This window comes from Triturus cristatus, chromosome 7 (assembly GCF_964204655.1).
Source record: "Triturus cristatus chromosome 7, aTriCri1.1, whole genome shotgun sequence".
NCBI classification, from domain to species: Eukaryota; Metazoa; Chordata; class Amphibia; order Caudata; family Salamandridae; genus Triturus; species Triturus cristatus.
Window position 1 is genome coordinate 177,010,466 of NC_140590.1, and position 18,854 is coordinate 177,029,319.

The following is an 18,854-nucleotide window of genomic DNA, read 5'->3' on the forward strand; positions in this document are numbered from 1 at the left end:
TGTTTTCTAGAACTGTGATGGTTAGCATTTACTAGAAATCACTTTCTAACAAATGAGAGGCAAATGCTAACACATTCGAAATTAGCATGGTACATTTTCCTTCCACTCCCGCAATGGGTGAGATAGATCCTACATGTTCAAAACTCCAATTAACCTTTACCACACATGTACTCTTACATACATCTCTGCAGTCTTCATGCAGTTGTGCAAGCGTCCATGCAGATCTGTGTTGCACCTGACAATACATGGTCTCTAGAAGCACGCTCTTAGCACACAGACAGGTGCTTCTCCTGCACTCTCATGCTTACTATTCAGCACTGTGTGGTATTTCAGATAGCAGTGTGTAATGCTAACACATTCAACGTCACCAAGGCTCATTTCATTTGCTCTACTCTAATCACTCACCCTGTAAGACATGCTGATGGTCTCAAGTAGCAGTTAGGACATGTACTCTTTTCTGCCTCTCTAAAATATAAGGAAAATGTGTCAGGCTGCCATAGTAATTATCACTTACTCTTCCACAGTAGTAAATGTGCTTTGAAATTGCCAAAATAAAATCGTTTTTTGCCTAGAATCACACCATGAGTCTGTGTGCACAAAGGAATTGATGTTACAGATTTAATATGTGTTGCTCTTGTTCTGTCAGACTTGCAGTTGTAGGAAAGGGACAGGTCATGTCATAGGATTTGAAAAGCTCTGAAAAAAAATCGTAATGTATTAAAATTACATAAAGGTATTTTTTTTTTAGTTTCTTTCAGGTATTGCTGAACAACAGTGAAATTAATTAAAGATGCCTATAAAGTCAAGAAAGAGAAAAGAACAGCAACAACATCTATATTTGAAGAAAACTGGACCAAAAAAAATAGTTGAAAAACCTCATGTTGGAAAAAAGAAAAAGTCTTCTGGTAAGCAGACTAAGGATTTTTTTAAAAATATCTTCAAACAAAGAAAAAATGTTAAGAATATATACACTGCAAATAGTGTTTCAAGTACAAAACAACAACAGAGTCGACAGAAAATACAAAAGGACAATGTTGAATCAGAAGTAAGAAAGAGTGACTTAACACGAAAAATAGATTTTAAAAACATTCGTAGAAAAATGTTTCAGAGAAGAGTGATGTTAAATTTGCTAAAGGATGTGAAAAAATATAAGAAGAAAACCAAATTTTATTAAAAAAAGAAATTATATTGAAAAAATTGTTGCTAAGGCTTTGGAAATAAAACGAAAACTATTCATTTTAATTTTGAACAGGATGCGTAGATTAGAAAAATTAGTAAAAGCAATGAAGTCACAAAGCAAAAGGAAAAGAGTAGTGAAAAATAATAACTTTTTTAAAGTGTTCTTAGGAGAATGGAAGCATAGTTCAAGTACTGAGCCATTTTTCAATGAAGAGAGTTATCTTCAAAGTAATAGTTTGTTGCATGCAGTTGACACCAATGGTCGAGCTTATGAAGTTAAAGATGGTTGTGTAATGGAAAAGGAGAAAATGGTTCCAAGAAATGAGGAAGAAGTGTTAGCTGATGAGGTTATGGGGAGACGTCCTAAAGCCCCAGTGTACACTTGGAATTGTAGTAGTATTTGCACTGTGCGACAGGAATCTATTGATAAATTACGTGACTTCCTAAGAGAATATAGTAAAAAGAGTGTTAAACAGAAGATTAAGGTGCTTCAAAGACTAGACCCATGCAGAGTGAGAGAGAATACTGGTTTGCAAGGACAGTCTCTTGCTTGTCTATCTAGGAAAGTTTGCCAAAGTGTTTTTCACCATTTTAGGATGCTGGCTGTTCATCATACTGAAATGAGAAAGTTTGTGAGAACATTGTATTTTGCTAAAAGTCCAGCACTAAAGTTAAATGAGGTGAATAGTGCTCTGTTCCGTGGATCTGTATCAGATGTAGTGAAGTTTACTGATGATATTCAGTTTTGTTACTTTGGTCCGGAGGAAGAAAGTGCAGGAAATGACACAGTTATTGAGGAAAAAGTGGAAGAGAATGTAGAACTCACTGTTAGTAAAAATTTTGAAGATAAAATGACAAAATTTGCTATCATCTCTAATGAAAGACCAAATATTACTTGTATTTGTTGCCGGAGAAGCCATTACAAAATTCAAACAAGGAATGTTGATCTGTATAAAAAAAGTGAAAATGAAGATAATTATAAGTGAAAGGATTTTGCAACATATATATTTCTGCAAAATAAATTTGATTTGGGTGAAGATCAGCGTATTTGTAAATACTGTTATAACAAGTTAGAAGAAAATAGAATGCCAGCCAGAGCTGTACATAATAATTTAGAATTGGTTGATATTCCTGCAGAACTTTCTGATTTAAATACTTATGAGTCTACACTCATTCAATGTGTCCATCCGTTTCAGACCATAGTGCGTATGGAGCCAAAAACAGGTAAATTACCTCCTTCGGATTTACAAAGAGGTTTAAAAGGAAGAGTTGTCTATTTGCCATTGGATTTGAAAAAAAATATGGAAACAATTGATGCAGATAGATTGGAAACTGAACCATTAGTTATTCTGGTTAATGGAGTACCAACAAAGAATAAGAAAATTTGGCAGCAGCTGGCAGATGTACGAAAAGTACAAAGAGCAAATTTATATTTGAAAAGAAATAATAAATGGTATGAAACAATTTATATGGATGAAGATGAAGAAGTTTTACTAGCAGACTCAGGAATACCAGCTTGGCAAATTGAAAAAGTGGATAAGTCAAAAGAAGAAGAAATGTATGAACATTTCAGCATACACCCTCTTCATTCTAAAGAAGTTATGGGAAATACTGTTGATCTGTTTCAGATGAAAAAAGCACAAGGGAGTCCCGTGAGTGTATGGGAGGAGAGCTTGGAAGCTTGTTGTTTTCCCCAGCTGTTTCCTACAGGAAAAGGTGGACGATATGATGAACGTCCAGTACAGATTCCTGCTTCTGAGTATCGGACTACAAGATTATATGCAGAAGATCCAAGATTTCGTCAAAGTATTCCATATTTGTTCCATCTTTTATTTGAAAGTGACTTGTCTGCACTATCTTATGCAGTAAATCACATTTTAAAAACTGGAGTACATCTACATAATGTGTCTGCAAAGGATTTTATGAACAAAGTGCAACAGCGAGATGATCATTTGGAATCTCAATTGATAAATTTGATGGCTTGTCAGTGAGGAACTAATGAATATTGGTACCGACGCCATGGAGAATTGAAATGTATGTTACGGAATTTAGGAACTCCTACATGGTTCCTTACCCTAAGCTGTGCTGAGTACGCTTGGGATGATTTACTAGATTTTCTTAGAGAGGCAAATTCAAATATTGAAAACATCCAATACAAGACAGCAGGAGAATTGTGCTCATTGGATCCGGTTAATGTTTGCAGATATTTCAATCATAGATTTGAGGCTATGATGTCCTTCATCTGCAATAAAAAAAATCCACCTCTTGGAGAAGTTGTGGATTTCTTTTGGAGAAAAGTGTACCAAGCAAGAGGTGCTCCTCATATTCATATGTTGTTGTGGATCAAGGATGCCCCAAAATTTGGAACAGATTCTGATGATGCAGTTTTATCATTCATTGAAGAATATGCAACATGTGCTATACCTAAAAGCACAGAAGAAAAAAACTTAAAAGAGCAAGTTTTACGTTTCCAAAGACATCGGTGTGGAAAATACTGTCGACGAAAGTACAAGAGTAAAGATAAATTCTACACAAAATGTCAATTTGGATTTCCACGACCTGTTCTTTCAAAAGGAAGAGTAAACAGTTTTATGTCAGCTGTGCGACATACTATTACAAGAAAATCGCCTAAGAATACCTACAACCTAAGAAGAAAAGAAGAGTCAAAATATATAAATGACTACAACCCAGTCATTTTATCCATGTGGAATGCTAATAGGGATATACAGTATGTAGCTGACAATTCTATTGCTGTTGCTCGATATGTCACATCTTACATCACTAAATCTGAGAAAACAGAATTGAAAGAAATGTGGGAAGAGATTTCTCACGAGAAGACTGTCAGTAAAAAGCTATACAGTTTCAGTTTAAAGATGTTATCGCATCGAGAAATTGGATCCTACGAATGCTCAGATAGGTTATCATCTGCAAGTCTGTACTCCAAATCCAGAAGAATAATTTGGGTAAGTTCAGGCCTTGCAGGAATGAGAAATTGGGTACTGAAATCTGTTCGAGAAATTGAATATTTAGCAGAGAACGAACCTGACAGTACAGACATTTTAAGAACAAACATGTTGGACACATATTACCCACAAAGAAGTCATCATCTTGAGAACATGTGTCTATATGAAGTGCTGCAGAACTACATTTATAAACGGAATACCACAGAAGACATCAACAATGGAAAATATAAAGTCACAGGTGAGGAAGGATGTTTGGTAAAACAAACAAAAGGAAGTTTGATTAATCACCGGAAGCTGAGTTGTGACACTACTGACAAAAAGGAATTTTACTACTTGGCACTTTTACAGCTGTTTAAACCATGGCGTTCAGAGGACGAACTACTTGGAGATTTTCAGAGCTATGAAGATTCCTTTAATACTTGCAAAGATAGCATAGAATGCAGTACTTTCTCAACTTATGTTCAAATGTTAAATGAAGAAATTGAACAAGAAGCAACAATTAAAGCTATAGTAGCTAGAGACAGTTCTCAAGACAGTAAAAGTTCTGGGACGTTCAGTCAAGATCCTCTAGGACAACCAATCATAGAAAATGAAGCTGCAATAGCCATGCCTGAAGTCGAAACAGCTATGAATTAAGCTCAGGAAGATTTAATAAACTTACCAAATATGGAACAACAACTGAATGATGAACAACAACAAATTTATGAGGAAGTCAGAAAAAAAATTGATCACGGATTACTACATGAAAATAAAGAGTGCTCATGCACATCATTTCAACCAATCAGAATGTATGTGAGTGGACAAGCCGGAACTGGAAAAAGTTTCTTGATTAAAGTAATTAGAAGCTACCTACAGCAAAAAACAGATTCAACTTTGTCTTGTTTTGTTACTGCTCCAACTGGGTTAGCAGCATATAACATAAAAGGAATTACCCTCCATCGTTTGCTAATGTTACCAGTAGAGCACGAGAACAAAATACAATACCACAAGCTAACAGGAGAAGCATGTTTTGAAGTTGCAAGAGTATTGAAAAAAATGAAAGTTCTCATCATTGATGAGGTAAGCATGGTATCAAACTTAATGCTTGCCTTTGTGCATTTAAGAATGCAGCAAATTCTAAAGACAAACTATGACGTGCTATTTGGAGGAAAACATGTTATAGTTTTTGGAGATCTTCTGCAGCTTACTCCAGTTAAAGGACAACCAGTATTTCAAACCCTTACACATGAAGACACGAAAAAGTCATTAGGAAGTATAGGTAATGTGAATAGTTGGACGTACTTTGAGTATAAAGAACTCATTACCAATATGCGGCAAGCGAATGATGAGGATTATGCAAGTATTCTCAAAGATATCAGAATTGGACTACTCACAGAACATGGCAGAAAAGCTTTACAGAGTCGATTGCTATGTAATGTGTTTCCAACAGAACAAATAGTTCCAGAGAAAATATACAAGAACATTGCTGGAAAAAATACTGTAATCTGCTTAATGCCAACACTACATGAATGCTCTATATTCAATCAAGAACTTCTGAAATTGGAAAATGAAGAGATTGTCAAACTGGAAGCTGTGGATAAAATACAACATGAAGGAATAACTATTATATTGACAAACAAATTGACAAGTAAATTGGATTCTCTAGAGAAAAACATTTTGAAAACAGCCGGTTTAGAAAAGAATCTTTATGTATGTATGAACTGTCGAGTAATTTTAAGATGTAATTTGGATGTAGAGAAAGGTTTAGTGAACGGAGCTATGGGTAAAGTTGTGGGTTTTGTTAATTACCAGAAAAAAGTTGGAATTGAATTTTTAAAAATAAAATTTGATCAGATTGAAGAGGTTAAAGACATTTGTCGTTGCTCAGTTCGTTTCTTGCTTGTGAAAGACTTATATGTACGTAGGAAGCAGTTTCCGTTTTCTCAAGCATATGCAGTAACTATTCACAAATCTCAAGGATTAACTGTAGATAGTGCATTTGTAAACATTGGATCTACTGTGTTTAAAGAAGGTATGGCATATGTTGCTTTGTCACGCGTGAAAAAAATATCTGGTTTATTCATGATAGACTTTGATGACTCAAAAGTAAGTGCTGATGCAAACTGTGTAAAGGAGTATAATAGATTAAGAAGAAGCTATGCTCCTCATTTAGGTCAGTATCCTGTGTTTGAAAAACGTGTTGTTTGTTGGAAAAGGAGATTTGAGAATATCTGTAATGAGGATGTACAGAAGAGAAAACAAAAAGAGAGTGATGTGACTGCAAGCAAAAAGAAAAATGACAGTGTTGAAGAGGTTGTTGGTTGTCATTTTGAAAATAGCTCTGGTGTCAACTGCTACGCAAATGTAATGCTCAATGTTCTATTTTATCTTCAAATTTTGCAAGAGCAGATAATAGTAAATCATGAAAAAAGATTCTGTTCTCTGCTGAGTCTCCTTTATGAGAAGCTGAGTAATGATAAAACTAATATATAAAGTGCTTCTGATGTTAGAAATCTTTTAGATGAATGTTCTGGATGTACACAGTTTACACAAGATGTCCAGCAAGATGCACAGGAATTCTTGATGTATGTGCTTATGGTACTGGAAGATGAAGGGGTAGAAATCGAAAATATATTAGGTGTCTCTTATAAATGGGTACATTGTTGTGAAAACTGTATGAACACATGCAGCAGTAATGTTGATTCTGAAAGGGTCATCTATGTAACATTACCAGAGTGTAAAACAGTGACTTTTAGCAAATTAGTTAAAGATGCAAATCACAACATGGAATGTTCTCAATGTAAATCAGACATGTTATCAACATTATTTTTACATAAATATGGACAGTCTGTAATTTTAATGATGCAACGTTGTAGAGCAGATGGAACTAAAATGGAAACTTTACTAAAGAAGTTTGTAGGAAATCAATTATCAATATCAGGTAAAACTTTTGTTGCAGTTGCAATTATTTTTCATGATGGACCTTCTATAACTTCTGGTCATTACACAGTTTATCTTAAATGTGAAAAAGGATGGACACTGTGTAATGATTCTCAATTGATTTTCAAGCAACGTTTGCCTTATGATTTACCAAATTGTTACTTAATTTTTCTAAAACCAAAATTTTAGATACAAATTCCAGCATCTGAAGAAGCCATTATTTCAATTTTATAGGATTAACATTGGATATTTCACTTACAAAGGATTTTAAAATTACCATTTGGCCTCAAGGAAAGGTAAAGGTAACAATTGCGGACTTGTTTGACAGATATTATTTTGGTGTACGTGCTTAAGCAGCAAGATTTACAGACGTTATTTATTGCAAATAGTTATTGTTCTTAGAAGGTATTTTTAATATATTTGTGACATTTCTATCAAGGTCTGTTTTATTGAGAAGAGATTCAGGGCTTTTTTTAAACAATCTTTCAGATTGTTTTTTTTTTGCCCGCTGTTAAATGATGAAAACAATTGATTTCACTATTTTCAGTGAAATTCAATACATTCTGATAACAGCAAAAAAAGGGCAAAAAATTGCTTTGATAAATCTGAAAAAATATCTACTGCTTAAGAAAATGTATTGTTGAATATTAATACTTTTTTTCAGATCTTGAAAGAAAATTTAGGAAATGTAATCCATTTTACTTGCAATAAAAAAAACATTTAAAAATGTGTTTAAATTTAAAACTAAGGTGGAGAACATGGAAAGGGGGCATGGTAGAGACTTCCTGAGCCCCTAGTCTTTGTCAGGGAGTCCCTGAAGGATCACAAAGGGTGAAAAAAACGAATATTTTTTTTAAAAAAATCATAGGGTGCGCGCACCCTAAAAAAAAAATTGACAAATAGATTTAAAAAACAAGTTTTTGTGTTTAGATTTTAGGTGGCTATAAAAAGAGCCCTTGTGTTAATGTAGGGACAGAGGAAGTGAAAAACGAAAAAATGAAAAAAACTATAGCCTGGTGCATGAGTGCTGCTCTAATTTCCTCTCAATGAGATCAATACTGGTCTCACCAATAGAAATGACAGCATGACAGTCCAAGCACCGTGTATACAGCCTTGCAAAAGAAGGGCGTATATCCAGAGGTGTAGAAGTAGGAGAAGGCACCACCGCAAAAGAAGTGCTCGGCTGAGCTGCCAATGGTGTGCTCGGCTGAGCTGTTGCGGATGTATTCGGATGAGCTGCTGGTGGGTTTTCACTAACAGCTCGAGTAAAAGTCGCTGGATGCACTTTTTCAACGTTCCTTAACATTGTGTGAATACTAAAAGAGTATTTCTTATTAGCATTTCCACGTGGTAAGGTTCGTTGACAAAGAATGCAGGTGACTTTTGGTGCATTCACCTTCTTTTGGCCTTCTGGAAAAGTGAAAAACTGCCATATGAAGGAGTCTTTCTGCTTCCTCTGACTCTGTCTCACAAGAGTATCCTGTTCAGTCTCAGAAGATGGCTGCTGCTCTGCCATTGTATCCCAAAAACAGATTAGCTCCTTCTCCAAGTGAATCAGAAGTAATAATGAGGGGAGTGGGTGTGGTGTTGGAAGAATCTGGAACTGAAACTACTTTGAACCAATGAAAAGTGTTGTTTCTTGATCACATGACTTGCCATGAGGGGAGTGGGTGTGGTATTGGAAGAATATAAAACTGAAACTAGTATGAACCAATGAAAAGTGTTGTTTTTTAATCACATGACTTGAGGTGCGCGCTCGGTGCGCTCACGGTGGAGCAAGTACGCATGCGCGAACGTATTACGCGCGTACGTAGCGCACATACAAAGCGCGTGCGCATGAACGTAGCATGTATACATAGCACGCGCGCATGCGCGAACGTACTACGCACGCATGCACGAACTCAGCGCGCGTAGTACGCGCGCATGCGTGTACATACCGCGCAGAGCACACACGACGTACGCATGCGTACATGGACAATGTACGCATACGTACGTTATCTACGTACGCATGCGTACTTAGTGCAGGCACCGAGCGCGCACTATGACGTACGAATGCGTAAGTAGATAACGTACGCATGTGTACACGAAAAACGTACGCATGCGTACTTAGTGCACGCACCGAGCGCGCACTATGATGTACGCATGCGTACATAGATAACGTACGCATGCGTACACGAAAAACGTATGCATGCGTGCTGGGTGCGCGCACCGAGCGCGCACGGTAAAATAAAAAAAATAAAAAAAGAATGAATTAAAATGTATATAAGTTAATAGAAGATATTAACTTTGCTGTTTAACTTTATGCAAATAGAAAAAAAAAGCTGAGCCATTCCAAATTAAAGGATACAGATAATCTATAAATATATACATAGGTAACTTGTTGTAAAAGAAATATATTAAATATTATAATAAAAAATTCAAAAATTAGCATTTAAAAAACCTTTGAAAGTCACTGAAAAAACCATAGGTTTCACACACGTTATAGTTAGGAATTAGCATTTAAAAGACCTTGCAAATTCACTGAAACAACCATAGGTTTCACACATGTTATAGTTAGCTGGACATTTCACTCGTACAAAATCATTGAAATTCCCCCGTTATAGTTAGTTCAGCTAACTATAACTCGCGCACCCGCAATCCACTGCTGATGACGTCACATATTACATCACTCATGACATGGTCAGTGACATCACTCATGACATCACTGATGACATCTCAAATGACATCACTGATGACGTCATCCATGTGATAAATTACTGCATCTTCTCACACCCTAATATGACCTTTGATACACTGAAACAAAATTTAAGAGTTACATTCTCAAAACATAATGCAATACCAATGACTACATACCCACTTATTAACTCTTAAGTCTACATACACCTCCACTCATTCACCTGTACAGTCACTCATACTTACAGTCACAACATACAAAACTATCATATGCACTTATATACCTATATAGACACTCACACACTACCAATCATTCATAGAGGTACTCTCACACCTAGTCAGTCATGCAAATAATCACACTCCCATTTACTCACCTATGCGGTTATACACACTCAAGTTCACTTACTCATAAAAATAGTACCACATTCTTACGCTCTTATAGAATCATTGATACAAGCACACACTCATCCATACAGTCACTCTCACAATCACACACTCTCACATCTACCCACTTATATACTCTTACACACATATATACTGCCTTTCACATATGTAGTGAGTCACAAATGTACCACTGAGATATACATTCAATCCCTAACACACCCATACATACACTCACTCAACCATACAATCCATCACAGATGCACTCTTAAAACCATGCACCCATAGAATCACCCACTCACACATCTATGCATAGAGTCACACAGACCCTACCCGCACAAACAATCAGGAACCCATATAATCAATAACTTATATAGACACTTATATAGGTATTCACAAAACCATGCCGCCACTTATACCCCAACATACAGACACATACAAACATTTACACAGTTTAGTCACTAGTCTGCAGTAAGATACATTTAATGACTCACTTATAGAGTCAGTTACGCACCACAGAAAATCATCCATTTACACACTTGTACACCCACTTATTCTTCAACAGGCCTTTCCCTCTATTATATTTTAAACATATTAAAATTGATCAGAAAGACATACTCAATGGATGATGTCATCAATGATGTCATCAGTGATGTCATTTGAGATGTCATCAGTGATGTCATGAGTGATGTCACTGACCATGTCATGAGTGATGTAATATGTGACGTCATCAGCAGTGGATTGCGGGCGCGCGAGTTATAGTTAGCTGAACTAACTATAACGGGGGAATTTCAATGATTTTTTACGAGTGAAATGTCCAGTTAACTATAACACGTGTGAAACCTATGGTTTTTTCAGTGAATATATATATATATATATATATATATCAGCGCTACCAACAAAGTCCACACTTTCGGACAAAGTACAGCACTCAGGGAGTATTCCGTAGGTTTGTTTATTCAGCAACAAACAAAAGACAGACGCGTTTCAGGTTATCCTTCTTCAGTGTCTAGTTGCGCTAGCCGTGCGAGAGCATTTTGAAATCAAAAGGCCATTGACGTCACTTCCCCCACCGGTATAGCTAATGCAATATTCATCTATCACATGGCGGCCATCTTAACAGGGTGAAGTTAACGTACAAAGTTATATGGATAAACACTCCTTCCTGTTTATCGCTCGACATTCAAGAGTAAAATCATCAACATCAAGACTACACAATTGTTACAAATCCAGCTATAAAAGCATGAATGCAATCAAGATGTAATTAACTAAACATATTATAAATGTCGCTTCACAGTTGTGTGTCATAAAAAGCTACATATGTTCATAAAATTAAGCCGTGGATCGGCGTACATATTGTAGCAAAAAACCTCATATCATTCAATTGATCTAAAATGGATATATTTATGGATTAAATAATTCATTAAACAATCAAAGCCGTGTATCGGCCTAAGCATATTATGCATGATTGAAAATATCCAATAGAATCTATAAGACTAAACACTCACTACTGTTAGAAAGAGTCATAACATGCTCAGTAGAAACACATATTGATGACAAGAATTGTTCTTACATCTTTTGATCCCTGAGCTTCCTGAATAACAAAGAAGGAAAACGAGAAAAGAAGAAGAAGAAGAAAAAGAAGAAATTATGTATCGGAATCTCCCTGATTACCTCCCCAAATGCACAGCTAATTCCTCTCCGCTGTTCAGCCCAAAGGGTGTTTTAGTGTGTAAGTCAATTATGTAGCGGGATTCAAGTCTCCTCAAGCGTTGCACTCTATCCCCACCCCTTGGATTAGTAAATACACAGTCCAATCCAAAGTACTGTAACAGTTCCCTATTGCTGTTATGTTTGAGGGCGAAATGTCTGCCTACTGGGTAGTTGCTGTCATTATTCATAATCGCACGCTGGTGTTCCAAGATGCACATTTTTACACTATGAATAGTGCTGCCAATGTACTTAAGTCCACAGGGACACAAGAGGCAGTAAACTACATGAGTGGTGGTACAAGTGATAAATTTATCTATGGGTTTGGGTCTTTTTATCCCATCAATAGTGTAGCTCAGGGTTCTTTTGCTGTTACAACAAGCTTCACATTTCCCGAATGGGAAAAAACCTTTCATGTCTTTCGGAACACCTTTAGAGTGACTTACAGGTGGTAGGTAGCTCTGAACCAGTTTATCCCTCAAAGACCGTGATTTACGCAAAGTAATCAATGGCACTGCCGGGATATCTTTACCCATTACGGAATCAGTTTGCAAAATGTGCCAATTCCTTTTCATTATTCTCCTCAAAGTATTGGCATCATCTGAGAAGGTTGTTATCATCCGAAGTTTGCTACCTTCTAAGTTTGTACTTTTTTTTACTTTTTTTACTGTGAGTCTGGGTGTCATTCCGGATCAACAGATCCTTCCTCTGGATATTGTTAACTTTCACCAATGCTGCGTTAAGAACTTCCTGACTATAGCCCCTAGTTAAAAATCTTGTCATACAATTTGAGGCAGCAGACACATCGTTTTCCGATGCAGTACTTCATGATCTTCAGAAATTCAGAATCAAGACTTCTTCCTGCACACCGAAACAACAGAGGAACTTAACCCATGAACAAGAAATGATCCTTAAGAATTTGGCTATGGATGAAAATATAATCTGTAAACCTTCGGACAAAGGTGGCAACGTAGTGTTACTTACAAGAGAACAATATTGTCGAGAATCTTACCGACAGCTGAATGACATCAGGTTCTATGAAAAAACTAACAAAGAACTGTACCAAACTAGCATCACCCAGTATCATGCCTTGATTTCTAAATGGCATAATCTAGGGTTGCTTGATATTAATGAATTTCTCTTTCTACGCAACAATGAACCAGTCACACCTACGTTCTACCAATTACCGAAAATCCACAAAGACAAAGTTGATCCACCTGGGAGACCGATAGTCTCTTCAAAGGGCAGTTTGGCAGAGAAAATGTCCATTTATATAGACAGTTTTCTTCATCCATTTGTCATACAACTCAAGTCATATGTCAAGGACACTAAAGATTTTATTTTTCATCTGATGGACATTCGCTGGGAACCTACCTTTAAACTAATTGCCATGGATATTACTAGCCTATACACCTGTATTGATCACCACCAGGGTATAATGGCAATGCGATACTTCCTAAATAAAAGGCCCCTAAAATTCGCAGAACACAGTATCATGCTGCTTGAATTCATTGAATTCTGTCTCCACAACAACATTTTCCTATTTCAGGGTCAATTGTTTAAACAAATCTCTGGAACAGCTATGGGCACCTGCTTCGCCCCCAGCTATGCGAATCTTTTTGTAGGCTGGTGGGAGGAGCAGGTGGCCCTTAGTGACGAAAGACAAAAATGGGCCGAACACATAGTTGTGTGGCACCGTTACATCGACGATCTTTTTATAGTTTGGAGAGGTTCAATTAAACAGGCAAAGGATTTCATTTCTGAACTCAATAATAATAACCTTAATCTTGGGTTCACATATGAAATTAGCACCACGGAAGTCAACTATCTAGACCTGAAGGTACAGGTGAGGGATGGCAACCTTGGAACCGAATTATATCGGAAACCAACTGCCGGTAATTCAATCCTACATGGCAGTAGCAATCACCCCCCCAAGCTGATAAACAGTATACCCTATGGGGAACTTCTCCGGCTGAAACGAAATTGTTCCAGAGAGGCTGATTTTGTGTCTGCTGCCTGAAATTGTATGACAAGATTTTTAACTAGGGGCTATAGTCAGAAAGTTCTTAACGCAGCATTGGTGAAAGTTAACAATATCCAGAGGAAGGATCTGTTGATCCGGAATGACACCCAGACTCACAGTAAAAAAAGTAAAAAAAGTACAAACTTAGAAGGTAGCAAACTTCGGATGATAACAACCTTCTCAGATGATGCCAATACTTTGAGGAGAATAATGAAAAGGAATTGGCACATTTTGCAAACTGATTCCGTAATGGGTAAAGATATCCCGGCAGTGCCATTGATTAATTTCCGTAAATCACGGTCTTTGAGGGATAAACTGGTTCAGAGCTACCTACCACCTGTAAGTCACTCTAAAGGTGTTCTGAAAGACATGAAAGGTTTTTTCCCATGCGGGAAATGTAAAGCTTGTTGTAACAGCAAAAGAACCCTGAGCTACACTATTGATGGGATAAAAAGACCAAACCCATAGATAAATTTATCACTTGTACCACCACTCATGTAGTTTACTGCCTCTTGTGTCCCTGTGGACTTAAGTACATTGGCAGCACTATTCATAGTGTAAAAATGCGCATCTTGGAACACCAGCGTGCGATTATGAATAATGACAGCAACTACCCAGTAGCCAGACATTTCGCCCTCAAACATAACAGCAACAGGGAACTGTTACAGTACTTTGGATTGGACTGTGTATTTACTAATCCAAGGGGTGGGGATAGAGTGCAACGCTTGCGGAGACTTGAATCCCGCTACATAATTGACTTACACACTAAAACACCCTTTGGGCTGAACAGCGGAGAGGAATTAGCTGTGCATTTGGGGAGGTAATCAGGGAGATTCCGATACATAATTTCTTCTTTTTCTTCTTCTTCTTTTCTCGTTTTCCTTCTTTGTTATTCAGGAAGCTCAGGGATCAAAAGATGTAAGAACAATTCTTGTCATCAATATGTGTTTCTACTGAGCATGTTATGACTCTTTCTAACAGTAGTGAGTGTTTAGTCTTATAGATTCTATTGGATATTTTCAATCATGCATAATATGCTTAGGCCGATACACGGCTTTGATTGTTTAATGAATTATTTAATCCATAAATATATCCATTTTAGATCAATTGAATGATATGAGGTTTTTTGCTACAATATGTACGCCGATCCACGGCTTAATTTTATGAACATATGTAGCTTTTTATGACACACAACTGTGAAGCGACATTTATAATATGTTTAGTTAATTACATCTTGATTGCATTCATGCTTTTATAGCTGGATTTGTAACAATTGTGTAGTCTTGATGTTGATGATTTTACTCTTGAATGTCGAGCGATAAACAGGAAGGAGTGTTTATCCATATAACTTTGTACGTTAACTTCACCCTGTTAAGATGGACGCCATGTGATAGATGAATATTGCATTAGCTATACCGGTGGGGGAAGTGACGTCAATGGCCTTTTGATTTCAAAATGCTCTCGCGCGGCTAGCGCAACTAGACACTGAAGAAGGATAACCTGAAACGCGTCTGTCTTTTGTTTGTTGCTGAATAAACAAACCTACGGAATACTCCCTGAGTGCTGTACTTTGTCCGAAAGTGTGGACTTTGTTGGTAGCGCTGATTTTGAACGCGGGGCACCACCGCGTTACAGCACCCGCCTACGAGTGCCTTGGCTTTTGGTGCAACTTGGTAGCGATAAATATATATATATATATATTCACTGAAAAAACCATAGGTTTCACACATGTTATAGTTAGCTGGGCATTTCCCTCGTAAAAAACCAATGAAATTCCTCCGTTATAGTTAGTGCAGGCAACTATAACTCACGCGACCGCAATCCTCTGCTGATGACGTCAGATATTACATCAATGATGACATATGTGTCTTTCTGAAAAAAAAAAATATGTAATATATGTATAGCTAAAGATGAATGGAAGAAGACATGGGTAAATAAGTGTCTAAATACAGTGATGTAATATCTGACGTCATCAGCAGAGGATTGCGGTCGCGTGAGTTATAGTTGCCTGCACTAACTATAACGGGGGAATTTCATTGGTTTTTTACGAGGGAAATGCCCAGCTAACTATAAGATGTGTGAAACCTATGGTTTTTTCAGTGAATTTGCAAGGTTTTTTAAATGCTAATTCCTAACTATAACGTGTGTGAAACCTATGGTTTTTTCAGTGAATATATATATATGTATATATATTATCTACTGGCGGTCGCCAGTAGATAGTTATAGTTAGGACCGTGTTTCCATAGGAAATCTGAAAATTCTATTTTGAATAACTTTGGCGTCGGTTGACGAATCTTCGCGAATTTTTCAAAACTAATGGGGCGCTCCGCTCAGCTCCTACCCTGAAAGTCTCGGGGGGATTCGTCAAGCGGGGGCCGAGAAAAAACGGGTGTCCCAAAACGCGTTTTCCCCATGCATTTTCCCATAGGACCTTTAGTCGAAGGTACAGCCCGAACAGCTGAACAGAATTACTTGAAATTTGGCAGAGAGGTAGTCCTCAGGTCAGGGATGTGCCTTTTGCATAATATGGAGTCAATCTGTTCAGTAGTTCCAGAGAAAATTGCATTAAAAAGCACATACATATCTATAGCCACGCACCGTGCGCGCACCGTGCGCGCACCCTAACGTGCGCGAGCGTAATTCTGATTGGTTGTTACATGTCAGTCAACGTTCGAATCGGTCGAAATCAGGAAGTGTCGGCCGCCATTTTGTTTGTTTTCAGTGCGAGAGTGGAAAAGTAAGGCGGCGAACGTGAAAAGGGGGCAGGGTAGAGAGTTCCTGATCCCCTAGCCTTGGTCAGGGGGTCCCTGAAGGACCCCGAAGGCAGAAAAAAACATTAACATTTTTTTTTTTTTAAATCACGGGGGTGCGCACACCGTGCGCGCACGGTGAAAAACCATAAAACAAAAAAAAAAAAATTTAATACGTAGTTTATTGAAAAATAAATATATAAAAAAATAATAATACATACATAACTTAGCATTTAAAAAAACATACAAATTCACTGAAAAAACCATAGGTTTCACACACGTTATAGTTAGGAATTAGCATTTAAAAAACCTTGCAAATTCACTTAAAAAACCATAGGTTTCACACATGTTATAGTTAGGTGGATATTTCACTCGTAAAAAAACAATGAAATTCCCCCGTTATAGTTAGTTGAGATAACTATAACTCGCGCGACCGCCACTCTATCACAAGGATGATGTCATCAGTGATGTCATGAGTGATGCCACTGACCATGTCATGAATGATGTAATATGTGACGTCATGAGCAGAGGATTGCGGGCGCGCGAGTTATAGTTATCTCAACTAACTATAACGGGGGAATTTCATTGGTTTTTTACGAGTGAAATATCCACCTAACTATAACATGTGTGAAACCTATGGTTTTTTAAGTGAATATATATATATATATATGACAGGATGGCCTCGGACCCTGCATTTCACCGCCGCTTCTGTGTCCCGGTAATCTGAGGAGGTGGAAAGATTATATATATATATATATATATATATATATATATATATATATATATATATTCACTGAAAAAACCATAGGTTTCAGACATGTTATAGTTAGCGGAAATTTTACTGATAAAAAACCAATGAAATTCCCCCGTTATAGTTAGTGCAGGCAACTATAACTCACGCGACCGCAATCTTTGCGGGCGCGCGAGTTATAGTTAGCTGAACTAACTATAACGGGGGAATTTCAATGGTTTTGTACAAGTGAAAAGTCCAGCTAACTATAACACCCCTGAAACCTATGTTTTTTTCAGTGAATTTCTGAGGTTTTTTAAATGCTAATTCCTAACTATAACGTGCCTGAAACCTATGGCTTTTTCTGTGAATTTCAAAGGTTTTTTAAATGCTAATTTCTAACTATACCTACAGAGATAGGACATGTGAAGAAAGAAGAAAAAATGCACAGAAAGAAACAAAAGAAGTGCAGAAAGAAGCAACAGAAGTCCTCAAATACGAAGATAAGTGCAGGAAGAAGGGTAACGTGCAGAAAGAACAAAAAGAAGAGCAGAAAGAAGCCTTGTTGCAAAATCATCCTGTACCCTCAACTTTTTCAGACGGATACTGGTGGTAACTGAGTCCGACTAACCAGTCCTAGAGCCAGTGCTATGTTAAAAGACACTTAGAATACAGTGAAAACACCTACATACACTAGGGAACATTATGCATTGGGGTCCCCCTGTGATTAGCATGACCTCCTCTTTAAGCCCCTAGTATATAATAGGGCATGGGGATTAAAACTACCTCTTAAAACAGGCCACAGGGCGTTTTTACACATGTTAACTCAGGCCCCGTCCTCTCCCTTCACCACTGTGTAAACACGCCCTGTGTCCGTTTTTAGTTGGGAGATTAAGTTCATTTGAATCCTGAGGGTCCCTAGGGTCCAACTAGCCCACTAGGTACCTCCAGTAAGTGCCACAGAGCTGCGTTGCAGAGAGGTGTAAAAAGTGGCACGGCCTGGACCACCTCTCTGCAATGCAGCTCAGTGGCGCTTACTGGAAGCACTTGGTGGGCTAGTTAGCCCCCAGGGGCCCTCAGTATTGAAGGGAAATTATATCTCCAATTTAAAAAGTGCCAGAGTGCGTGTTTGCACACGTCACCTCAGGCCCCGTCCCCTCCCTTCACCACTGTGTAAACGCGCCCTGTGGCTGTTCTAAGTTGAGAGATTAAGTCCCCTTGAATCCTAAGGGTCCCTAGGGTCAAACTAGACCACTAGGTACCTCCAGCAAGCGCCACAGAGCTGCGTTGCAGAGAGGTGTAAAAAGGGGCTTGGCCTCAGAACACCTGTCTGCAGCGCAGCTCCCTGGCGCATACTGGAGATGCCTGTTGGGGGCGCGTTTGCAGAGTGCTGCATGGAGGGGGCATGGCCTCCGGCACGATGCCAGTCTTTTATTTATTTTAATTTTTTAAGAAGGGGGGCTGTGTGGTTCCCCTTCTTATTCTAATTTATTGGCCCTGATGACCCCATCCCCCAGGGCCTGTCT